The sequence below is a fragment of the Bos grunniens genome, chromosome 1 (assembly GCF_055505025.1).
Source record: "Bos grunniens cultivar Pamir isolate PY7600 chromosome 1, Bosgru_T2T1.0, whole genome shotgun sequence".
Lineage (NCBI taxonomy): Eukaryota > Metazoa > Chordata > Mammalia > Artiodactyla > Bovidae > Bos > Bos grunniens.
In genome coordinates this window covers 123,163,810-123,191,006 of record NC_141165.1, presented here as the reverse complement: position 1 = coordinate 123,191,006, position 27,197 = coordinate 123,163,810, and positions in this window count along the sequence as shown.

Genomic DNA, 27,197 nt, shown 5'->3' with positions numbered 1-27,197 from the left:
ATTGAAAAGAGAATGGAAAAGCTAGAATTAAAATTTTACATGTGAAGAAAAATTGAGCAAAGCGGAAATCAATGTGTTGGTGGTGGTGACAAGGTTATTGGCATGATTCCTATGAACATTCTGCATCCCTCCTTCAGGAGAAAGCCTTGACCATTTTATCCACCTCCATATGGTGTAAGCAAATTCAGCCTTAGATGTATATTTTCATATGAATTATTTTCTTTGGTTGAATTTATTGGTCTTTGTTTCCCAACATCTGTTTCTTCTCTTCTATTCTTTAATAATAGATGAAGAATAATGGGAAGTATCCAGGAACTGACACTGATTAGAAATATACCTGACAGTGAGACTCCAAATTCAGTTTCAGTATAATCTAAATGTCTCTATTTGAAGAAGTTACTTACCTGTAAAATAATATTTTACAAACTCTCGTAGTGTCCTTTAATTTCCCCAATTCCATGTGAATATTTGAAGATCACAGTTTATTTACAGCCACTATGAATAATTTGCATTTTTAGTTGTGAAATATGGGCATAGATAAACAATTATCTAACCTTCCAGGGAGCTTTTTAATTTAATTATTAGAAATCTACTCACTTATTGTTTGTCTTCAACAGAAAAATAATTAACAGATGTTGTATTTTCCACATAGATTTTAATTTTATGCAAATAAGTTGATATTCTATCTAGGTTAACATCACAGGCATATCAAAATGAATTAGTTCAAATAAAATGAAATGAGAACATATTCTCTTTTTAAATAAATACTATATATTTAATATTTTATTGTGTATAAACCTCTAACTTCCTACATCTAGAATAGCATAAAAAAACCTGCCATTTTAGTTTCATATAAAAGTTCAACTAAAAAGTTAACCATATGTTCAATTAAGAAACTTATCCCTAATTATGAGTTTCATAACAAAAATGATTTTCTCCTGTGAGGAACAGAGACAGACTTTTGTGAAAATGCAGTTTGAAATTTTTTGGCAAACTGCAATTTGAATTTTCCATCAGCATTTCAAAAATAAGTTTGTCAGTATGACAAAAGGAAGACAACGCAGCCGCCTACTTTTCCTGACACCTGCTGTGCTTCCCAAATGATGATTCTGGCATTTGTGCTTTGCTATAGCAAAGAAAAGAAATAAAACTAGGGTTCAGATAAGGTCCAATTCTGTGATACAGTCTGTAACTTCTGAATGACCGACACAAGGCTGAAACACATCTACTTTAATATTTTGGCATCTAGCTCAATATTTCTCCCCTGAACTCAATGATGCTAGGTAGATGGTACATTTTTAAATCAACTATTTTTTTATTATATTTATGAACACACAGAGAAATGTGCTCTTGTGAATTCTAAAGAAACTGTTTAGGTGCATTAAAAAACAGAAATCCAGAAGTCTTGCTTTTAGAGTAAACCTTGATGATGTTATCTCCATGGCAACTTAATCATTAAAAAAAACAATTGGAGTATAATTGCTTTACAATGTTGTGTTCAGTTCAGTTCAGCTCAGTCGCTCAGTTGTGTCTGACTCTTTGCGACCCCATGAACCGCAGCACGCCAGGCCTCCCTGTCCATCACCAACTCCCGGAGTTTACCCAAACCCATGTCGATCGAGTTGGTGATGCCATTCAGCCATCTCATCCTCTGTCGTCCCCTTCTCCTCCTGCCCTCAGTCTTTTCCAGCATCAGAGTCTTTTCAAATGAGTCAGTTCTTCACATCAGGTGGCCAAAGTACTGGAGTTTCAGCTTCAACATCAGTCCTTCCAATGAACACCCAGAACTGATCTCCTTTTGGACTGTGAAGAAAGCTGAGCACAGAAGAACTGATGCTTTTGAACTGTGGTGTTGGAGAAGACTCTTGAGAGTCCCTTGGACTGCAAGGAGATCCAACCAGTCCATTCTGAAGGAGATCAGCCCTGGGATTTCTTTGGAAGGAATGATGCTAAAGCTGAAACTCCAGTACTTTGGCCACCTCATGCAAAGAATTGACTCTTGGAAAAGACTCTGATGCTGGGAGGGATTGGGGACAGGAGGAGAAGGGGACGACAGAGGATGAGATGGCTGGATGGCATCACTGACTCGATGGACGTGAGTCTGAGTGAGCTCCGGAAGTTGGTGATGGGTAGGGAGGCCGGGCATGCTGCGATTCATGGGGTCACAAAGAGTCCGACACAACTGAGTGACTGAACTGAACTGAACTGATCTCTTTAGGATGGACTGGTTGGATCTCCTTGCAGTCCAAAGGACTCGCAAGAGTCTTCTCTAACACCACAGTTCAAAAGCATCAATTCTTCGGCACTCAGCTTTCTTTATAGTCCAACTCTAACATTGTGTTAGTTGCTGCTATGTAACAAAGGAAACTAGCTATATGTATACATATATCCCCTCCTTCTTGAAACTCTCCCTTACCCCCCTGCCTCCATCCCATCCCTCTAGGTCCTCACCATATTGAGCTGAGCTCCCTGTGCTATACAGCAGCTTTCCACTAGCTATCTATTCCACACATGGTAGATTATATATGTCACTGCCACTCTCCCATTTCATCCCACCCTCTCCTTCCCTTCTAGATTCCATATATATGCATTAATATATGATATCTGTTTTTCTTATTTTCTTCACTCTGTATGACAGAGTTCAGGTCCGTCAAATCACTTTTTATATACTAGTGCCACAGCAGGCTTATCATTCAGTAGTATATATGATAAAGGTAAAACGTGCCTTTAAAATGTGAGTATCTAGTTATACTACCTAACTTCACCAATGTAGAAGTGAAAGCTTGCATAATTTTAGTAACTTTTGGGGGGCCACACAGTTTTCCTGGAACAATATCAAATCTGACTTTTGGCCATTTTGTGTATTACATTTCAAGACCAATTGCCCATTAGAAATTCAAGTTATTTTTCAAAATCTAAGGCCACCAGTAGCTTGCATTCTGTTTCAGTTGGTCTGGGTAGTGACACAGTCATCTCTAAGTGTGATATGTAGGTAACTAGGGGAATGGCTATTTACTGAAGACTTGCCTTATTTGGTCAATGTAGGTCACAGAATGTTAATCTTCATCAGTGGAACAGATACTTATTTAGGTGAGTTGGATCCAGATTAAGGTAGGTAGCCTTCTTAGGATATGTTATACGTGGCATGGAATTCTCATATCATCATTTGGGAACTGATACTTTCTTGTTCCTACAGCTTTTACTCAGAGCACGTGTTGCTGCTAAGGAACCAAAACCTCAATAGGACATCTTAGTGTGTCATAAGATACATTTTATGCATGTGTGTGTTTACTTTTTCTGAATACCAGAATGTCTACAAAGAGAAGTGTTTAACATTTCAGACAACTTCCTATTGACCAAAAACTGCGGGTATTCAAACCTCGTTTCATACAGACTAGAAGGCAACATTTCCTTTTTCATTTTTTTTTCTATATTAGTAAAAATTCAGTACTATTTCTGGTCCAGTATTTTATGTTTTCCCAGATTCCGGGCAGAAAATATATCAAGGCATATTGTAAATAGTGCTGCAGTGAACATTAGGGTGCATCTATCTTTTCGAATTACAGTTTTCTCTGGATATATGCCCAGGAGTGAGATTGCTGGATCATATGGTAGCTCTATTTTTAGCTTTTTAAGGATACTCCATGCGGTTCTGCACAGTGGCTGTACCAGTTTACATCCCTACCTACAGTGTGGGAGGATTTCTTTTTCTCCACATCCTCTCCAGCACTTATTGTTTGTAGATTTTTTTGATGATGGCCATTCCGATGGTGTGAGGTGATAACCTCATTGTAGTTTTGATTTGAATGTCTTTAATAATTAGTGATGTTAGCATTGGTTCTATAGAATTAATAGTTTTTAAACTAACAGTATCTCCCCTTTTCCTCTCCTCTCCTTTTCTCTCTCTATAAAACAGTGTTTTTATTTAAGAGCACAGTTTTAAAATTAGAGAAATGTAGGCTTGGGTCCTGTGTCTGCTAGGTTCTAGTTTGATAATTTACTCATTACTTTTACTTTCTAAATTCTTTACTTCCTAATCTTTAAAATTATAATACCTTTATTTTCACTTGTAAACATTAAATATAAAAAACTATTAAGTTCATTATATTAATAATTATATCAATATATTTGTAGATAAAACTATTAATTTCATTAAATATAAAACTATTAATGTAGTGCTCAAGACATATGTCTATTTATAATCATTATTAATTAATCAATAAGATTTCATTATTGCATGAATCAATGAAATAACTGAGTAAATGAATAATACATGAACTGAATATCTGTGTCCCCCCTAAATTCCTATGTTGAAACCCTAATCCACAATATTATATTTGGAGGTGGGGCCATTAGGAGGTAATTACAGGGGTAGAAACTTTATGAATAGAATTAATGTCCTTATTAGAAGTGATCCAAAGAGATAATCTCTCTTTCATCTTAGGACACATCAAAATCTGTGAGAAATAAGATTCTGTTGGTTAAGACACTGTGTATGCAATTATAGCAGCTGAAACAGAGTAACACAGAAATATTGGGATAATTATAGGATGCTCACAGAAAGAAAGAAAAACCTAGGGAAGCAAGCATAGGAATCATGAGATCCATGAGTTTCCCTGATATTTTCCAGTAGCTTCAAACAGTCTCTTTGGAGTGTTTCATCTGCCTCTTGCTTATTTGTTATTCTTAAGATTTTAATTTCTGGAAGGGAGTATGAGTGGCCCACTTGGGTCAGGTGTACTCTGCAAGGATGAAGGGAGGAGCCTGCAGAGTGATAGATCTTTGACAGCCATTTCTATGAAGAACACAGGGAAAGTGAAAATTCTTCCACAAAGGAAAAGAGGGAGACTGATTTTCAAAGAAAATGGATGAGTGAGAATGGCTGGAAAATATCTAACAAATTCATACTAGATTTATCCCTAGTATGTTTAAAATATAAAGAGAAAGTCATAGACATAAATATTTTTCTCATAGATACAATTTTAAAATGTCTCTACTTTGCATAACTGTACATTGTGCACATGTGCATGCATGCATTCACTATCCTGTTTCTGCAGAGTGATAGCCTGAAGACCAAATGACAAGTACTTGGTCTTGAGTGATTCCCCTCTCTCCTGTTATGTCATAATATGATGTGATAGTCTATTAACTGAACATAAAGTTATGTTTATCTACCTCTAATGCACTTTATATACGTTAGCAGGAGAAAGATCACTGGAAAGGTAAGACTACTAAGATATATGATTAAACATGTATATGGGATCTAGTATGGAAATAAAACCCAAATTGTACTTGATTTTCTTCTACATGGTACGGATTGTGGGTCAATACATCTATTAAACCACCATCCAGTGTAAGACTCCTCCAGAGCCTAGAGAAATCAACCAAGAAAGCAACCAACAAACTTAATTTTCCAGATAACCTCATGACTTTTGGAAGTTAGTTAATTTTCACCAATCTCTGCATTTATGTAAATTGTCAGGTATAAGATTTGGAAGGTTAGTTGAGGTGGATAATGTCTTTCTTCTGCTCTTTCCGTGTATGGTACCTACCCTGAGTCATGGAGGTAATGTGTTTTAAGGTGTCAGCCTGCAAGTGTGAGGCTTGTGTGTTCATTGATTAATTGATTACCCGTGCAGATTAAGTAACAGACATGGCTATAAGACAAATAGTTGCAGAGGTGATAGGGGTTTCCAATATTCTAAACTAGAGTGAAGGCACCTATGTTCCTAAAGATAACCATACCAAATGCTGTTTCTTGATTTCCCTGCCTTACTGATGATGGCATACAGCAGCTCTCTGGGTCAGATCTACAGTACCATTCTTACTTTTTCATTGATGGGTTGAACCAGATTTCCTTTCGTGAGTGACTGAAAGCCTTGACCATCTTTCCTGTTTTGTTTTGCAGTAATGTAACCATAATTTTGGACATAGTACAGAAAAGAAAGTGTCCCAATCACTTGAACTTCAGCTGTACTTTTCTAGGGTCCTATTTTATAGTGGCTATATTATTGTCCTTATTTTACTGTTTTATTACTATGAATATTCTATCAAATACTGAAACATTCTTTTGTCCTCCTGTTTAGTGGCATGAGCAATGCTCAATTACTAACTCTTAGGTTCCAAATTAGTGAAACTATTGTTGGATCCCTTAATAGAAAGTATGTTATCCCTTGAGTGGAATAATCTTAAAGTCTATAGAACCTGATCTCTTGGTGAAAAAATTAGAAATATTATGAAGGTATATATTTGAGTACAAACTTGAAGTCACTAACCATTCCAACCGTTGGTTCTGGGACCCATGCATTTTACATGTATATGGGATCTAGTATGTACTAGACTAGACAGGAGAAACGGCAACATTAATTGGCATCTTATTTCAATCACATCCTACAAGTCAGTATGTCATCATATCATTCATAAAATTGTCTCTGGATGATAAAGTAGATGGTACTAGAGAATCCCAAAGGCATCAGTCTGTTGCTGTACTTTTGCTGTCAAATAAGGGGCATGAGTAAGTCAGTACTATGTAAGGTAGTGTGTGATGGATAGTATACCATTTGTGCATGCTTAGTCACTCTGTCGTGTCTGACTTTTTGTGACATTTATGGACTGTACCCTGCCAGGCTCCTCTGTCCATAGAATTTTCTAGGCAAGAATATTGGAGTGAGTTGCCATTTCCTCCTCCAGGGGATCTTCCCTACCCAGGGATTGAACCCTCATCTCCTGTGTCTTCTATGTTGCAGGCAGATTCTTTACCTGTTGAGCCACAGGGGAAGCCCACAGTATACAATGTGTGTGGCAAATCTATTTGTTGAAGTGCTGGCAGTTATTTGAAGGGAAGGGAGGCACATTCATTTCTACAATAAAGTCTATTCCAGGGAAGGGAAAGTATAACTTTTAATATAAAATGGGCTCAGTGTAATAACTTGCTTCTAGATTGGCTTCTTGAAGACATCAAGTTAAATGGGAATCAGTTTGATTTATTTGTTGTTAGTTTGTTTATTTTCATTGCTGGAAACGTACAATCTAGACCACATTAGTCAAATCAGATTTAGTGGGTAGAAATCCAGTGACAGCCTCTATTCTGATATATTGGGCATTTTTATGAGTCCATTTTTATATCCATAGATCATTCTTGCACTGGGCTAGATGGCAAGGGTACTGATTTTCATCTACAGAATAGATCATTATATCTACTTGATTGCTTAAAGCCTATAATATAGAGAGAGTTTTCTGATGGGCTTTTACAAGGAACATGGGCATCCTTATTGTTTGAGAGTATTCTGAAGAGATCCATTTCATGTTTACCCCTTCCTCTGGTGGGCAAAATGAGGTCCTATACATCAGTAACTTGTTTATAATCTGTTTTTGTTTACCTATTTTTTAAAGCTATTTATTTATTTTTAAATTTTTGGCTGTGCTCAGTCTTCATTGCTACAAGTGGGTTTTCCTTAGTTGCAGCAAGCAGGAGTTGCTCTCTAATTGGGGAGTACAGGCTTCTCTTTGTGATGGGTTCTCTTTGTGAAGGAGCATGGGCTCTAGGATGTGTGGGCTTCAGTTGTTGCAGCTCATGGGTTCTAGAGCACAAGGTGAGTAGTTGTGGCACATGGGCTTAATTGCCCTGAGGCACATGGAATCTTCCCAGAATAAGAGTCAATCCATGTCTCCTGCATTGGCAGGTTGATTCTTAGCCACTGGACCACCAGGGAAGTCCTGATATATATATATATTTTTTTTAATTTATTATTTATTATTTTATTTATTTATATGTATATATTTTATATATATATATATATATATATATATTTATTTTTAAGATAAATACCTTGGTTTATACTTACTTTACAGAAATATAGTTTTTAGTAGGTTAATTTTTTTCTCAAAATGCTACAATATAAATTTTAATTCTTTTAGCTTACACTTTTTTTTTGGTCTTGTTGTTTTTCTTTTTTCCTGTTACTATTTTTTTTAATCTTAGTTCTTATCATTATTGGAGTATAATTGCTTTGCAATGTTGTGTTAGTTTCTGCTGTATAAAAAAGTGAATCAGCTGTGTGTGTATACATATATCCCCTCCCTCTTGAGTCTCCCATACAGTTCTGGGGCTTGCTATTGTAAACTCAGTATTCATATCCAAGATGTTCAGGAGATTGAGCACCTGTAATGGATAGGTAGCTTGGATCTCTCAGAGCATGAATCAGGCCACATATGTTTTTGAGAATCTTTCTCACCTGAAACTTAAACATGTAGGAATCATTAACTACAAAGGCTAACTCAGTGAGAAAGAATGAAATTTCAGCATAATCTCACCCACTTATGCCTCATTCACCTCCATGGAGATAAATTTCCTGATAGCTTTGTATTATTCATAGTCGTACTAAGTTTCTTAGAGATATTTCCTTTGCAAGCTGGACAGTAATTTTAGGAAGGAAAAATAAGATCAACTACTGAAATTTTTCTCATAGGTTTAAAAAAATACGCAAAAGTAACTCACACACACACACACAAAAACAAGTGCATACTCACTGTGATATATCGTTAAAAAATAACAATACAATAAGATCTATTTGAAGGTTTTATAGAATTTGTTTGTAACACATTTTAATGAAATATCAATAAAATTGATATGACTGAATAGATTTCTATTTCATTTGGAAAATGTAAAAAACAAATATGCAGTGTGAATTTTTTATGAATTTAATAACTCTCAATTAGAACATAATTCACATTCTTGGTTCACACCAATTGCCAACTTGATATACAATTTGTTTTATTTGATTTTATTTGATTTACAATATTAGTTTTAGATGCACAGCTTCAGATTCTTTTACATTATTATAGGTTATTAAAGATATTGGCTATATTTCCCTGTGCTATACAATAAATCCTTGATTACTTCTTTTATACGTGGTAGTATGTATCTGTAATCCCATATTCCTAATTTATCCCTCTCACTCCTCCATCCCTTTTCCCCTTTGGTAACCATAAGTTTCTTTTCTATGTCTGGGAGTTTGTTCCTGTTTATCAGATAAGTTCATTTCTGTCTTTTTTAAGATGCCATATAAGGGATAATATGCAATATTTGTATTTCTCTGCCTGATTTACTTCATTTAGTATGATAATCTCTAGGTCCATCATGTTGCTGCAAATGACAGTATTTCAGTCTTTTTTATGGCTCAGTAATATTCCATCGTATATATGTAACACATAGTCTTTATCCATCCATCTATTGCTTCCATGGTCTTTGCTGTGGTAAATACAGCTGCTATGAAAATTGGAGTGCATGTATCTTTTTGAGTTAGAGTTTCTGTCTTTTTTGTATATATGACCAACTTTACATGGGCTTTAAATGTAGTATTTAAAATCTCCCTTTATTCTTAAAAGTCTGTATCTCCTATAAAGGACAACTATTTTTGCCACCTAATCAGTAAAAGAAATAACATGTAAAATCAATATGTGTCTATATCTTGAGGAAGCATTCCAGCAGGTTTCATAAGACCTTTGTGTAAGAGGATTCTGTAAACATCATGTATAAGTTTGTGGGCTTCCCTGGTGGCTCAGATGGTAAAGAATCTGCCTGCAAAGCAGGAGACCTGGATTCAATCCCTGGGTCAGGAAGATCCCTTGGATAAGGGAATGGCATAAGGACAGAAATGGTATGGACCTAATAGAAGCAGAAGATATTAAGAAGAGGTGGAAAGAATACACAGAAGAATTGTACAAAAAAGATTTTCACAACCCAGATAATCACAAAGATGTTATCACTCACACACACCTAGAGCTGGACATCCTGGAATGTGAAGGCAGGTGGGCCTTAGGAAGCATCACTACGAACAAAGCTAGTGAAGGCGATGGAATTCCAGTTGAACTATTTCAAAACTAAGAGATGATGCTGTGAAAGTGCTGCACTAAATATGTCAGCAATTTTGGAAAACTCAGCAGTTGCCACAGGACTGGAAAAGGTCAGTTTTCATTCCAATCCCAAAGAAAGGTAATACCAAAGAATGCTCAAACTATTGCACAATTGCACTCATCTCACACGCTAGTAAAGTAATGCTCAAAATTCTCCAAGCCAGGCTTCAGCAATATGGGAACAGTGAAATTCCAGATGTTCAAGCTGGTTTTAGAAAAGGCAGAGGAACCAGAGATCAAATTGCCAACATCCGCTGGATCTTGGAAAAAGCAAGAAAGTTCCAGAAAAACATCTATTTCTGCTTTATTGACTATGCCAAAGCCTTTGACTGTGTGGATCACAATAAACGGTGGAAAATTCTGAAAGAGATGGGCATACCAGACCACCTGACCTGCCTCTTGAGAAACCTGTATGCAGGTCAGGAAGCAACAATTGGAACTGCACATGGAACAACAGACTGGTTCCAAATAGGAAAAGGAGTCCGTCAAGGCTGTATATTGTCACCCTGCTTATTTAACTTATATGCAGAGTACATCATGAGAAACACTGGACTGGTGGAAGCACAAGCTGGAATCAAGATTGCCAAGAGAAATATCAATAACCTCAGATATGTATATGACAGCACCCTTATGGCATTAAGTGAAGAAGAACTAAAAAGCCTCTTGATAAAAGTGAAAGAGGAGAGTGAAAAAGTTGGCTTAAAGCTCAACATTCAGAAAACTAAGATCATGGCATCTGGTCCCATCACTTCATGGCAAATAGATGGGGAAACAGTGGCTGACTTTATTTTTTGGGGCTCCAAAATCACTGCAGATGGTGATTGCAGCCATGAAATTAAAAGACACATGCTCCTTGGAAGGAAAGTTATGACCAATCTAGACAGCATATTAAAAAGCAGAGACATTACTTTGCCAACAAAGGTCCATCTAGTCAAGGCTATGGTTTTTCCAGTAGTCATGTATGGATATGAGAGTTGGACTCTAAAGAAAGCTGAGCACAGAAGAATTGATGCTCTTGAACTGTGGTGTTGAGAGTCCCTTGGACTGCAAGGAGATCCAACCAGTCCATCCTAAAGGAGATCAGTCCTGGGTGTTCATTGGAGGGACTGATTTTGAAGCTGAAACTCCAATACTTTGGCCACCTGATGCGGAGAGTTTACTCGCTTGAAAAGATCCTAATGCTGGGAAAGATTCAGGGCAGGAGGAGAAGGGGAGAGCAGAGGATGAGATGTTTGGATGGCATCACCGACTCATTGGACATGGGTTTGGGTGGACTCCGGGTGTTGGTAGTTGACAGGGAGGCCTGGTGTGCTGCGGTTCATGGGGTTACAAAGAGTCAGACATGACTGAGTGACTGAACTGAACTGAACCCACTCGAATATTCTTGTCTGGAGAATTCCATGGACAGAGGACCATGGTGATCTACAGTTCATGCGGATCACAAAGAGCTGGATATGACTGAGGAACTAACACTTTCATAAGTGTTGTTTGAGGGTTGTATAAACTGAAGCATAACTTAAATTTCTTGAGCTCTTTGTCTAAAGCCATCACTGTGACTTTATTTTCCTCATACATTTGAAGTGCATTTTTTTAGTGGTCCAATGTGCCTCTAATGGACAATAAATTGTCTTTTATATCATTCCAGTCAGATCTCCTGGAGTTAACAGGGAAGGGGGAAACCTAAAGATGAACACTAATTTGTCCACACTTCGATGCATGAGGTTTACTTCTCTCATTCTCTGCAACAATGCAAACTTGGCTATTGTCTTACATGATGGGTAGCTAGGTAATTTCCAACTAATAAGGTAGCACTTGTCACCATAAATTAAATGGATAGAATGAGTCGTTAAGATATATCAAATAAAATATATGCATTTCTTTATGTGAATGGTGTTAAGATTGAGGTTTAGCACACAGAAAACACTGCAGACTCTTTAACTTCTAATTGAGAAGACTTCTGATAGGGGACTGAGTAAATTCTCAATACACCCCCACTTCTACCAAGCTTCATATCTTAAGCTTCAAACACAGAACAATAAAGATATATTATTGTCAATGAAAAGACATAGCTGAAAAGAGAAAAATAGTAATGTTCAGTTACTAAAAGGGGCTTCCTAGCGGTGGCAGTAAAATGGAAGTTGAAGCTGTATGACTCACTGAGGTACTGGGGCCAGTACAGACCTCAGAGCCTGAGGTGTTAATGCACTTGAGGGATTCAGAGTTGTCATTTTAAACCCTGCTATGAGCAGAGCTGTACCTGATTTAACTTAATAAAGTCAGTAGCTCAGAAAGCAGTGCATACTTACTGAAACTTCCAACTGCAGGTTAAATTGTACCAATGGGAAAAATTGGACCCAGCTATGGCTGTTAGGGAAAGTGAGTCCCAGTTTCACAATACCTGTGCAGCTGGGCTGAGATTCTCTTGGTCAGATGGGAAGGTTTTGTAACTCATCCATGTGGAAGAAGCTTTTAGTGGTTTTTTAAAGCTTTATTTCTATTTCTTAATTTTAAACCAAACAAGCACTGGTAAACAATGTGAAGGGACTATCCGAGACAAGAGTCCCACTCAGGATACAATGAGGACAGTGACCCACACTGAGTAGAGTAAGCTGTGCATCTGCTCAGAAACCAGCGTTGCAGAGCAGATTTCCTGCCTGCTCTGTACAACAATGCAACACCACCTCATTCTCTCCCTTCCACCATGTGTTATTTTTCTGGTTTGTCATTTATTTCCACCTGACAAATTGCACATTTATACATTTCTTATCTCTCTTCCCTCATTAAAATACAAGCTTCATACATCAGGGTTATTGCTGATTTTGTATGTTGTTATCTAAGCAGAATCCAGAAACTTCCTGGCATCCAATATGTATTTGGTAATTATTTGAAATTATCGAATGAAAGTTTGAGCATAATTATATAATAAGTATGACAAACATTGCCCAGAAATACAAACATGAGTTTTAGAATTGTTTGAATCAAAAAAAGAAAAAGAGAAAGAAAGAAAGAAAACGTGTAGCTCTCTCTGTCTTCCTATATGTAACTTACTGTGCATTATTTAGTAACAAGAAAGTGGAAAGATTTGGAGAATAGGTAGCAAAAGGAACTAAAAAATATGTAAAGTATATATAAAATGAAATAGACTTTTTATTGGCCATTCTTGAGCATTAATCATCAACTCTATGTTCTCATATTGAGAAGTGAAAGTAATAAAAAGAAGCACAAGATTTTCAGGACAGTGAAAATACTTGGTATGATTTTATAATGTTGGATACATGTCATTATGTGTGCTGTGCTTGGTCACTCAGTCGTGTCTGACTCTTTGGGGCCCCATGAACTGTAGCCTGCCAGGTTCCTCTGCCAATGGGGATTCTCCAGGCAAGAATACTGGAGTGGGTTGCCATGCCCTCCTCCAGAACATTTGTCCAATGCCATAAAATGTACAGTACAAGGAGCAAATAACCTCCTGATCTTCTAATTTATTGTTAACTTAAAACAGCTCTGAGAAAGAGGAGAGTGAAAAAGTTGGCTTAAAGCTCAACATTCAGAAAACAAAGATCATGGCATCTGGTCCCATCACTTCATGGGAAATAGATGGGGAACCAGTGGAAACAGTGTCAGACTTTATTTTTTGGGGCTCCAAAATCACTGCAGATGATGACTGCAGCCATGAAATTAAAAGACGCTTACTTCTTGAAAGGAAAGTTATGACCAACCTAGAGAGCATATTAAAAGGCAGAGACATTACCTTGCCAACAAAGCTCTGTCTAGTCAAGGCTATGGTTTTTCCAGTGGTCATGTATGGATGTGAGAGTTGGACTGTGAAGAAAGCTGAGCACCGAAGAATTGATGCTTTTGAACTGTGGTGTTGGAGAAGACTCTTGAGAGTCCCTTGGACTGCAAGGAGATCCAACCAGTCCATTAAAGATGGTAACAATAACCCTGTATACGAGAGACCAAAAGAGACACTGATGTATAGAACAGTCTTGTGGACTCTGCGGGTGAGAGAGAGGGTGGGATGATTTGGGAGAATGGCATTGAAACATGAATAATATCATATATGAAATGAGTCGCCAGTCCAGGTTCGATGAACGATACTGGATGCTTGGGGCTGGTGCACTGGGATGACTCAGAAGGATGGTACAGGGAGGGAGGAGGGAGGAGGGTTCAGGATGGAGAACACATGTATACCTGTGGCGGATTCATGTTGATGTATGGCAAAACCAATACAATATTGTAAAGTTATAAAATAAAATAAAATATAAAAAAATAATAATAAAGGAGATCATCCCTGGGTGTTCTTTGGAAAGAATGATGCTAAAGCTGAAACTCCAGTACTTTGGCCACCTCATGCGAAGAGTTGACTCATTGGAAAAGACTCTGATGCTGGGAGGGATTGGGGCAGGAGGAGAAGAGGATGACAGAGGATGAGATGGCTGGATGGCATCACCAACTAGATGGTCTTGAGTTTGAGTGAACTCTGGGAGATGGTGATGGACAGGGAGGCCTGGTGTGCTTCGATTCATGGGGTCACAAAGAGTCGGACACGACTGAGCGACTGAACTGAACTAAAACAGCTCTAAAATACTATATATATATAAAAGAACAGGTGAGAAGTTTTTTTCTATGGGAAAAAAATTACTTGGGTTCTAGTATCCAGATTCACATTACAACTTGCTAAGGGCAGAGGATGGAGAAGGCAATGGCACCCCACTCCAGTACTCTTGCCTGGAAAATCCCATGGACAGAGGAGGCTGGTAGGCTGCAGTCCATGGGGTCGTGAAGAGTTGGACATGACTAAGCGACTTCACTTTCACTTTTCACTTTCATGCATTGGAGAAGGAAATGGCAACCCACTCCAGTATTCTTGCTTGGGAAATTCCTAGCAGGCCACAGTCCATAGCACTGCAGTCAGATACAACTGAACACACATACATACACACACAAAATTGTCATTGTGGCTCATGCCTACATTGTACCTGACTCTGAAAAAGTGACTGATCAGGATGTCATGTCTTTCAACTCTCTCACAGGGCTATCATTCTCTATTTCTCTGGTTTGATCATCTAAACTGTAGCAATTAAGAATGTCATCATTTTGTCAGAAGACAATTTACTAGTGTCTTTCTTTTCAGTGAATGCATTTGCTCAGTTTAGATGAGCAATGCAGTTAAAACAATGCAGTTAATCACAACATAAATAGCTTTTGTAGGCTTGCTCAAGATAAGATCTGGTAGGATACAGGGTTTAAAAGATGTTTTATTTTTTCACTATAAAATTAAGTTTAATCACAATTCACATGGTATTTGAGTTAATATTCATATTATATCCATATTCATTATTGACTCAAAAATGTGTTTAATTACAGTGACTTTCTATGTCCCCTCCTTTTTTCATTTGTTTAATTTTAAGATCTGCTTGATGTGATTGTAACTAAGAATGATGTCTCTGGCTACATTTGTATCTGAAGATCTTCTTCCTACCCCTTCATCAGCTAAGAGCATTTTCATTGTAAAAATGTGTGACCCCTTAGTTTTTCTAGTGATTCTTTTACATAAGACTTACTTGGAGTATCTCCATTCTTACTTCGAATTAGGAATCACAGTCAATTTATCATTAATTGTCTTCCTACACAATATTATGAATGCCTGAAACACAGTGCAGGGTGGTCTCTCAGAAAGTTCTCCGTTTACTGTGAATTCTGAACCTGGAGTTTAACACAATAAAATGGTGAATTTCAGAGTGTGATCTAAGGTTAACAGTACCAGATTCATCCAGTGAGATTGCTGAAAATGTCATGTCTGGGGTCTCATTATTGCCCGACTGATATGGAGTCTCTGGGGATGGAAAGACTACGGTGATGTTAATGCACACTGTAGTTTAAGAACCTATGATTCCAAGAACTCTAGAATCTTCACACATAGAAGAATAAATGAGAAGGGAATAAACATTTGAAATATGCTTTGAAATTTTTGATTTTTAAAGATATCTATAGAAGAAAAGGAGTGATAAGAAAGCCTTCCTCAGTGATCAATGCAAAGAAATAGAGGAAAACAATAGAATGGGAAAGACTTGAGATCTCAAGAAAATTAGATATACCAGGGGACTATTTCATGCAAAGATGTGCTCAATAAAGGACAGAAATGGTATGGACCTAACAAGCAGAAAATATTATGAAGAAGTGGCAAGAATACACAGAAGAACTGTACAGAAAAGATTTTCATGACCCAGATAATCATGATGGTGTGATCACTCACATTCACCTAGAGCCAGACATCCTGGAACGTGAAGTCAAGTGGGCCTTAGGAAGCATCACTAGCACCAAAGCTAGTGGAAGTGATGGAATTCCAGTTGAGCTATCTCAAATCCTAAAAGATGATGTTATGAAAGTGCTGCACTCAATATGTCAGCAAATTTGGAAAACTCAGCAGTAGCCACAGGACTGGAAAAGGTCATTTTTCATTCCAGTCCCAAAGAAGGGAATACCAAAGAATGCTCAAATTACCACACAATTGCACTCATCTCACATGCTACCAAAGTAATGCTCGAAATACTCCAAGCCAGGCTTCAGCAATACCTGCACCGTGAACTTCCAGATGTTCAAACCGGTTTTAGAAAAGGCAGAGGAACCAGAGATCAAATTACCAACCTCCGCTGGATCATTGAAAAAGCAAGAGAGTTTCAGGAAAAAAACATCTATTTCTGGTTTATTGACTATGCCAAAGCCTTTGACTGCATGGATCCCAATAAACTGTGGAAAATTCTGAAAGAGGTGGGAATACCAGACCACCTGACCTGCCTATTGAGAAACCTGTATGGAGGTCAGGAAGCAACAGTTAGAACTGGACATGGAAAAACAAACTGGTTCCAAATAGGAAAAGGAGTACGTCAAGGCTGTATATTGTCATCCTGCTTATTTAACTTATATGCAGAGTACATCATGAGGAATTCTGGGCTGGTGTAAGCACAAGCTGGAATCAAGATTGCCAGGAGAAATATCAATAACCTCAGATATGCAGATGACACCACCCTTATGGCAGAAAGTGAAGAGGAACTAAAAAGTCTTGATCAAAGTGAAAGAGGAGAGTGAAAAAGTTGGCTTAAAGCTTAACATTCAGACATCTACGATCATGGCATCGGTCCCATCACTTCATAGCAAATAGATGGGAAAACAGTGGGAACAGTGGCTGACTTTATTTTGGGGGGCTCTAAAATCACTGCAGATGGTGATTGCAGCCATAAAATTAAAAGATGCTTGCCCTTTGGAAGGAAAGTTATGACCAATTTAGAAAGCATATTAAAAATCAGAGACATTACTTTGTCCACAAAGGTCCATTTGGTCAAGGCTATGGTTTTTCCAGTCGTCATGTATGGATATGAGAGTTGGACTCTAAAGAAAGCTGAGCACAGAAGAATTGATGCTCTTGAACTGTGGTGTTGGAGAAGACTCTTGAGAGTCCCTTGGACTGCAAGGAGATCCAACCAGTCCATCCTAAAGGAGATCAGTCCTGGGTGTTCATTGGAGGGACTGATTTTGAAGCTGAAACTCCAGTACTTAGGCCACCTTGCCAAAGATGCGGAGAGCTTACTCATTTGAAAAGATCCTAATGCTGGGAAAGATTGAGGCAGGAGGAGAAGGGGACAACAGAGAATGAGAAGGTTGGATGGCATCACCAACTCAATGGACATGAGTTTGGGTGGACTCCAGGAATTGGTGATGGACAGGGAGGCCTATTGTCCTGTGGTTCATTGGGTCGCAGAATTGGACACGATTGAGTGATTGAACTGAACTGATAGAAGAAAAACTGAGTAACAAGGTATCTGTTCACAGCCTAGCATAGCGGGATAATAGTTCAAGTCTCAACCAGTTATATAGGTACTACCAAATGCAAGCTGAAATTCACCAGTTCTTATGACAAGGAAACTCTTATGTTAAGGTGCTGCTGCTGCTAAGTCGCTTTAGTCGTGTCCGACTCTGTGTGACCCCATAGACGGCAGCCCACCAGGCTCCCCCGTCCCTGGGATTCTCCAGGCAAGAACACGGGAGTGGGTTGCCATTTCCTTCTCCAATGCATGAAAGTGAAAAGTGAAAGTGAAGTTGCTCAGTTGTGTCTGACTCTTAGCGACCCCATGGACTACAGGCTACCAGGCTCCTCCATCCATGGGATTTTCCAGGCAAAAGTACTGGAGTGGGTTGCCATTGCCTTCTCTGTATGTTAAGGTAAACAGATCATAATTCATTCAGTAATGAACCTGAATATTATATGTTCTGTAAGCTTGGTATAACAGAGATGCATTTTGATTTATGAAACCTCTAAATACAAGCAATATCACTAAGAATAGGTTGTTCAGTCGCTAAGTCATGTCCATCTCTTTGAGATCCCATGGACTACAACAGACCAAGCTGCCCTGTCCTTCAGTATCTCTTGGAGCTTGCTCAAACTCATGTCCACTGAGTAGGTGATTACATCCATCCATCTTATCCTCTGTCACCCCCTTCTTCTGCCCTCAATCTTTCCTAGCATCAAGTTTTTTTTCAATGAATCGGCTCTTTGCTTCAGCTGGCCAAAGTATTGGAGCCTCAGCATCAGTTCTTTCAGTGAATATTCAAGGCTGATTTCCTTTAGGATTGGTTTGTTTGATCTCCTTAGTGTCCAAGGGACTCTTAGGAGTCTTCTCCAGCACCACAGTTCAAGCACATCAATTCTTCAGTGCTCAGCCTTCTTTATGGTCCAAGTCTCACATCAATACATGATTACTGGAAAAACTATAGCTTTGAGCATATGGACCTTGGGCTTCCCTGATGGCTCAGATGGTCAACAATCTGCCTGCAATGCAGGGGACACACAGGAGATGCAGGTTCAATCTCTGGGCCGGGAAGATCCCCATGAGAAGGAAATGGTAATTCCCTCCACTATTCTTTCCTGGAGAATCCCATAGACAGAGGAGCCTGGTGGGCTACAGTCCATGGGGTCACAAATAGTCGGACATGAGTGAATGACTAATACAAACACAGGGACCTTTGTTGCCAAAGTGATGTGTCTGCTTTTTATTATGCTGTCTAGGTGTGTCATAGATTCGCTGGTGGCTGAGATGGTAAAGAATCTGCCAGCAATGCAGGAGACCCAGGTTCTATCCCTGGGTTGGAAAGATTCTGTGGAGAAGGGAAAGGCTACCCACTCCAGTATTCTTGGCCTGGAGGGTTCCATGAATAGAAGAACCTGGTGGGCTACATCCATGGAGTCAGACATGACTGAGATATTGAATTTTTAAATCACAGATGGTAATTAATGACCAGTAAATATTTGACCAGTAAAGAAATATTTCAAAATACATGACTCTCACACATGATAAACCTTAAATATGTATGAAGACTAGTCATTCATCAATGAAACAAAGTTTGTAGTAAAGTTTAGAGCTTTTAAATTTTACACATTTTATTGATTAGATAGATTTTTGAAAAGTGATGTGGTGGAATTAAAACCATCCAAATGTGGCATAGAAAATGGAAGGAGATTATTATTCACTCATGACTGAAGGAATCCCATAAATTATGATAATTGAAAGTTGCTTTGAAATATGTCTTGGGAGTTTAACTTTCTCCTAGGGAAATTAAGGCCTTATTTGTTCACATAGAGCTATGGGGCATGGAATCTAGTCTTATTAATTATGACATTATTTATTAAATGCATGTTTTTTCATAAACATTATATGATAGAGGTAGTGAAATGTATAGTTTATCTTAGCTACATAGGGCTTTCCTAACGTCAAGAAGGATTATTCTGAGGATGTGTCTGTGGTCATAGCCAAACCAAATACATGCAAGATATGGGTACAAACTATAAATGCATATATTATTTCTTGAAAGCCTGCCAATGTTCAATTTAAAATATTTACTGTTCAAACACGGAAAGCTAAATTCCACCAATGAGGTTGGATTTTGGAAAAAAGAAAGAATATAATGGTGCTGCCTCAGAATGTGACTTTTCAGGAAACTCAGCAAATTTTCTATTTCTGTGCTAAGAATCAGCATAATGTTGACTGTAACAAAAATTAAGGAAATCCATCATCTTCCTCCTTCTTTTCCTTTTAATATCCTTTTATAATTTATAAGTAGCAAGAAATATGTTTGGGTAATATTTTGAATCAGCTTTAGCATTGAGCTCAGTAAATTAATAAATATGTAAATAAATCAAAGGCAGGAAAAAGGAAAATGTATGAGATTTGAACAATTACTTCACTCTTCAACTTTTTTGTCTACTATCTACCATGTACTAAGCTAAGCATTGGGGCAAAGAAATAAGACACAATTCCTGCAACCAATGATCACCTTCTAACTATGACAAAAGATAGTTACAGCTAGGGGAATATTAGAGGAAACATTGTATAAGAAGAGACATTTCAGGTAAAATTCAAAGGACAAATAGGAACTAATGAAACACAGTGAGGTAGTACATTCCAATGAGGGCAATAAAATGTATATAAACACTTTTGCATATAAATTATGGCCCATTTATGAGAATTCTGCTTTAGATATAATCTAAGAATAGTCCTAGTACCTACCAAGATGAACCAATACCATTAGAATTTTCTATGTTCCTGGGGAAAAAAATTAAAACTAAAGAAATCTGATTGTACAATAATAGAAAAGCATATGTTTACTACATTAATTTTTATATTCAGTAAATATATTTACTAAAATATTAGAAATATGTAATTAGAAGCCATGGTCAAGATTTTATTAACTAGATTGTTAAATTCTAAAAGAGGAATCTGGTGCCACACACTGCTAAGTTTATTGAGGATAAATATTTTATTTCTCTTATTATAAGTTTATTCTGAGAGCTTTTTAAGAGGAAAAATTATGGAGAGCAAAGCATTATTTTAGCTTTTGTTTTATTATATATATAGAGAGAGAGAGACAGAGAGAGAGAGAGAGCATGCTGTCTATAGAATACTGCTTGTCTAATATATGAATCAAATAAGTTTTTGAACATAAATAGATACATGTTTAATGAATAGAATATGAGAGTTTCCACAGATGTCTAAAATGCGTCAAGCAAAATAGGAAAAAGTCATCTAAAGCAGCTACTAAACAGAAAGTGGGAAATGAAAATCTAGTCAAAGGTGGAAATCAGACTATAGGTAAATAGAAGAAATATATATGATCTGTAAAATTTGCAAATATGTGTAAGGATATTGTAAGGGTAATTAAGGGTGACTAGCCTGGAGAAGGCAATGGCACCCCACTCCAGTATTCTTGCCTGGGGAATCCCAGGGACAGAGGAGCCTGGTGGGCTGCCATCTCTGGGGTTGCACAGAGTCGGACACGACTGAAGCGACTTAGCAGTAGCCTGGGAAATCCGATGGATGGCGGAGCCTGGTAGGCTACAGTCCATGGGGTTGCGAAGAGTCAGACACGACTGAGCGACTTAACTTTCACATTTCATTTTCATGCACTGGAGAAGGAAATGGCAACCCACTCCAGTATTCTTGCCTGGAGAATACCAGGGAAGGGAGCCTGGTGGGCTGCCGTCTATGGGGTCGCACAGAGTTGGACACAACTGATGTGACTTACCAGCAGCAGCAGCTTCAGAATTACATTATCAAAATTGTTCATAACCTTTCTATTTAATATTCTTAATTTTGCAGACCTGAACCATTATTTTATGATATATATATAAATAAAATTGATATATCATTTTTATAGAAGATATAATAACCATTTATATCAGATATATGCTTATATCAAGTATACTTCCCTGGTGGCTCAGGCAGTAAAGAATCTGCCTGCAATGCGGGAGACCCGGATTTGATCTCTGGGTTAGAAAGATCCCCTGAAGAAGGGCATGGCAACCCACTCCAGTACTCTTGCCTGGAGAATTCCATGGACAGAGGAGCCTGGCAGGCTACAGTCGATGGGGTCACAAAGAGTCAAACACTACTGAGCAACTAACACTTCACTTCAATTCTTATAACAAGTAATTAACAGATATACAATAAGGCTGATATCCTGTTACTCAAGATGTTAAGTTTATTCTTTCCCTTTTCCTAAAAGCACCTTCCACAAGCAATGGGTTTCATTTGTGAAGACAATATTTTAATGATGGAGCTTTATTCTATTCACAAGAATAGATGCTTGTATGATCTTAAAATATAATTAGTCTCATAGCTGGGTTGCATTTGTTTTTATGACCAGGAGGTATCAGAATATCTCCTATTTTGAGAAAAAGTTTATAGGAGTATGTCAAAAACACAGAAAGAAAATAAAATAGCAGCTAAGGTATTGCCCTGCATAGTATCAGCATGTGTGTGACAGTAAATTCTATTCACTGTCTTGAATTACATTTCAGCTGTCCCTTGTAATGCCTTCATTATTGTCACTAGCATTTAAAAATATTAAATTTATCTAAAAGACCAATTTGAGCCTCTTAAGGTAACCTCTATTTCTATCATTTTTTCAAGTTAATATCAACACTTTGTATTTAACAAACTTATCCTTTACTTATAAAGATGCAGTGTATTTTCTTTCAGTCTCTCAGTTAAACAACATGATTATATTCTGTATGTTCATTAAATACACCTTTACTCCTTTTTCCTTTGAAGAAGAAAGTGCTTTCACAAACTGTCCTATGTAAGATTTGAGTTTAAACCCAATTGAAAATTAGATTAAACAACCAAATAGCTAAAATTAACTTACTCTTCAGCATTCTGGATTTATCCTGAGTTAGAAACAAATGAAGACATGAGTGTAATGATGTAAAATTTCACTGAATTTATATAGTTGTGTGTTTCCAAGTGAACATTGTGGGAATATTTTAACTGCTCATTTTTGGTCATGTAAAGGAAAATATGTATTAATTTACATATTTAGCTATTAAATATGTATGTAATATGTGTTAATTTACATATTTAGCTATAAATATGTATTAATTTATATATTTAGTTAGTCAAGAACATTCAACCTTAAAAATGCATATGTTTTTGTGTCTGAAGAAATATGTTAAAGGGTAAAAATCAACTAAATATTTAAAATACTACCCTTTACATTTCAATGTATAATTATTTATAGAATTACTTATTATATATATATGAAAATAGACTATTGAAATAAAATGAAAAAGATAAAATTACCACATATCTTATTTCTTTTTTTAATTTAAAGGTGGTTTTAATCCCTATTTAATTCCTTTAAGATATAAAGAAAATGAGAAGAATGAACTCTAACTAATTTTGGGGTACATCCTCTATTTGTTAGAGATTATGCTGAAAGTTATGGAATAAACTGTCATTAAATATGTAAAATTATCAAATGTAGTGGACACAGTTATTCCTATTTGAAAACAGTCAGAGTTATATGACTTTAAAGACACATAGTTGGTAAGTGATGAGTTAAGATATAAGATAAGATATAATGGCTTTTACCACTTCTATACAATATAGTTTTGGAAGTTCCAGCCAGAGTGATTAGGCAATGGAGGAAGGGAGGAGTTAAGTAATTCAGAACACCAAAGAAAGGAGAAAGTACAGTTTTCTCTGCAGACAACATGAAATTGCATGTAGAAAGTGCTAACAATTACACACACACACAAAAGTTTCAGTGAATAAATAAATTCAGCAGCATTTCAGAATAAAAATTCCATTCAGAAAATAAGGAATGTTTTAATACACTAACAGTGAACAATTCAAAAAGGAAATTGAGAAAACAATCCATTTACAAAAGCTTCAAAAAGAATAAAACACTTAGGGATAACTTAGCCAAGGGAGTTCTACTGGTACACTGAAACTACAAAATGCTGCTGAAAGAAACTAGTCATAAACAAATGGGAAGACATCTGTTTATGGACTGACATAACATTGTTAAAATGTTAATATTATGTCTGTGGAACAAATGATATGGTTAAGATGTAAATACCATCAGAAGCAACCTACAGATTCAATGAAATCCCTTTCAAAGTTCAAATAATATTTTTTTGAGGAAATAAAAAAAAAAAATCCTGAATTCCATGCCTTGAAGGACTGCAAATAGACAAAATAATCCTGAAAAAGAACAAAGTTGAAGGACTCACATGATCTGATCGTAAGACTTACTTAGAATCTGCTGTACTCAAAAAAGATTGTGGAATTGGCATAAAGGAAGACATATAGACAATGGGATAGAAAAGAGAACTGAAAAAGTAAACTTACATATATATGATCAAATATGTCCAACAAAGTATCAATACCATTCAACGGGGAAAGGTCAGTTTTTCAACAAATGGTCCTGGGAAAACTGGATACCCCTATGGAAAAGAATAGTTATGAATTCTTATCTCACGTCATATATAAAATTAACCCCAAACAGGTCAAAGACCTAAACATAAAAGCGAAATCATAAGTATCTAGCATCTGTACACTCAGGTGTGTCTGACTGCTTGAAACCCCTTGCGCCCACCAGCCTCCTCTGCCCATGGAATTTTCCAGGCAAGAAATACCGGAGTAGGTTGCCATTTCTTTCTCCAGGGAATCTTCCTGATCTAGGGATCAAACTCGTGTCTCTTGTGTCTCCTACATTGGCAGGATAATTCTTTACCACTTGTTCCATCTGGGAGGCCCTAAAACAAAAGAGCTAAACATTAAAAGAAAACATAGGGTGAAAGATTCATTAGATTTGGTAGTGATTTATTGAATGTGACATTAAAAGCATAGGCATCGAAAGAAAAAATAAATGAACTTTAAAAAATGAAAAACTTGTATCAAAGGACATTGGAATGAAAAGGCAACCCACATATCTGGAGAAAATATTTCCAAATAATATATCTAACAAAGGATTAATATCCAGAAAATATTAAAAAATAAAACTTCTAAAACTCAAACAAAAGGAATAGGAAGCATTAAAAAATGGGCAAAAGACTTGAGCAGACATTTCTTCAAAGATTTACAATAACCAATATACACAAGAAAAGAGGAACATTACTAATCAATATCACTAATCACTAGCAAAATGCAAATCTCAACCTAAATGAGAGGCCACTTCATATTCATTATAATGGCTATTATCAAAACAAATCCTGGGAAATAATACTGTATGAAAAGACCTGAGGCAATTGGTACCCTTATACATTGCTGGTGGGAATTTAAAGTGATGAAAGTCCTATGGAAAATGATCTTTTCTTCAAAAAAATTAAATGGAATGACCATAGGACCTAGCAATTCCAAGTATAGGTATAAACACTAAAGAGATTCAAAGAGTTGAATGCAATTGTCAAACAGATATTTGCACATCATATTCATAGCAGTATTTCCCACAATATTGAATAGGTGAGACTAACCCCAATGTTCACCGAAGGTTGATTGGATAAACAAAATGTGGAATATACATACAATAGAATATAATTCAGCCTTTGTGAAGAATGAAATTTTGATATATGCTACTACACAGATGAAACTTTAAAACATTATGCTGACTGAAATAGGCCAGAGATAAGAGAATGGATGTTGTATGATTCTACTTGTATGTTGCAATTGTTGTTTAGTCACTCAATCATGTCCAATTCTTTGCAACCCCATGGATTGCAGCACGCCAGGCATCCCTGTCCTTCACCATCTCCCAGAGTTTGCTCAAACTCATGTCCATCTAGTCAGTGATGCCATCCAATCATCTCATCCTCTATTGTCTCCTTCTCCTCCTGTCTTCAATTTTCCCAGCATCAGGATCTTTTCTAATGAGTTAGCACTTTCCAGCAGCTGGCCAAAATATTGGAGCTTCAACTTCAGCATCAGCCCTTTCAATGAATATTCAGGATTGGTTTCCTTCTGAATTGACTGTTTTGATCTTCATGCAGTCCAAGGGACTCTATAAAGAGTCTTGTCCAACACCACAGTTCAAAAGCATCAACTCTTCAGTGTTCAGCATTCTTTATGGTCCAATTCTCATATCCATACATGACTCCTGGAAAAACCAAAGCTTTGACTATACGGATATTTGTCAGCAAAGTAATGTCTCTGTTTTTAGTAGGCTGTCTAGGTTTTTATAGCTTTTCTTCCTAGGAGTAAGAGTCTTTTAATTTCATGGCTGCAGTCACCATCTTCAGTAATTTGTAAACCAAGAAAATAAAGTCTGTCACTGTTTCCATTGTTTCCCCATTATTTGCCATAAAGTAACGGGAGCGGATGCCACGATCTTCATTTTTTGAATGTTGAATTTTCAGATAGCTTTTTCACTCTTATCTTTCACTTTCATCAAGATACTCTTTCTGACTCTCCACTTTCTACCATAAGGGTGGTGTCATCTGCATATCTGAGGTTATTGATATTTCTCCTGGCAATCTTGATTCCAACTTGTGCTTCATCCAGCCCGTATCTCACATGATAAACTCTGTTAGGTTAAATAAGCAGGGTGACAATATACAGCCTTGACATACTGTTTTAGCAATTTGAAACCAGTCCGTTGTTCCATGTTTGGTTCTAACTGTTGCTTCCTGACCTGCATAGATTTCTCAGGAGGCAGATCAGGCAGTCTGGTATTCCCATTTCCTTAGGAATTTTCCACAGTTTGTTGTGATTCATGCAATTAAAGGCTTTAGTGTAGTCAATGAAGCAGAAGTAGATGTTTTTCTGAAATTCTCTTGCTTTTTCTATGATCCAACTGATGTTGGCAATTTCATTTCTGGGTCCTCTGCCTTTTCTAAATCCAGCCTGTACATCTGAAAGTTCTTGGTTCATATACTGTTTTGAAGCCTAGCTTGGAGTATGTTGAGCATTACTTTGCTAGCATGTGAAATGAGTGCAATTGTGTGGTAGTTTGAACATTCTTTAGCATTGCCTTTCTTTGGGATTGGAATGAAAATTGAGGTTTTCCAATCCTGTGGCCACTGCTGAGTTTTCCAAATTTGCTGACATATTGAGTGCAGCACTCTCATAGCAGTATCTTTTAGGATTTGAGATAGCTCAGCTGGAATTCCATCACCTCCACTAGCATTGTTCATAGTGATGCTTTCAAAGGCCCACTTGACTTTACACTCTTAAGATATCTGGCTCTAGGTGAGTGATCACACCATCATGGTTATCTGGGTCACTAAGGTCTTTTTTGTACAGTTCATCTGTGTATTCTCGCCACCTCTTCTTAATATCTTATGTTTCTGTTAGGTCCATGATGTCTCTGTCCTTTATTGTGCGCATCTTTGCATGAAATGTTCGCTTGGTATCTCTGATTTTCTTGAAGAGCTCTCTAGTCTTTCCCATTCTGTTGTTTTCCTCTAGTTCTTTTCATTGCTCACTGAGGAAGGCTTTCTTGTCTCTCCT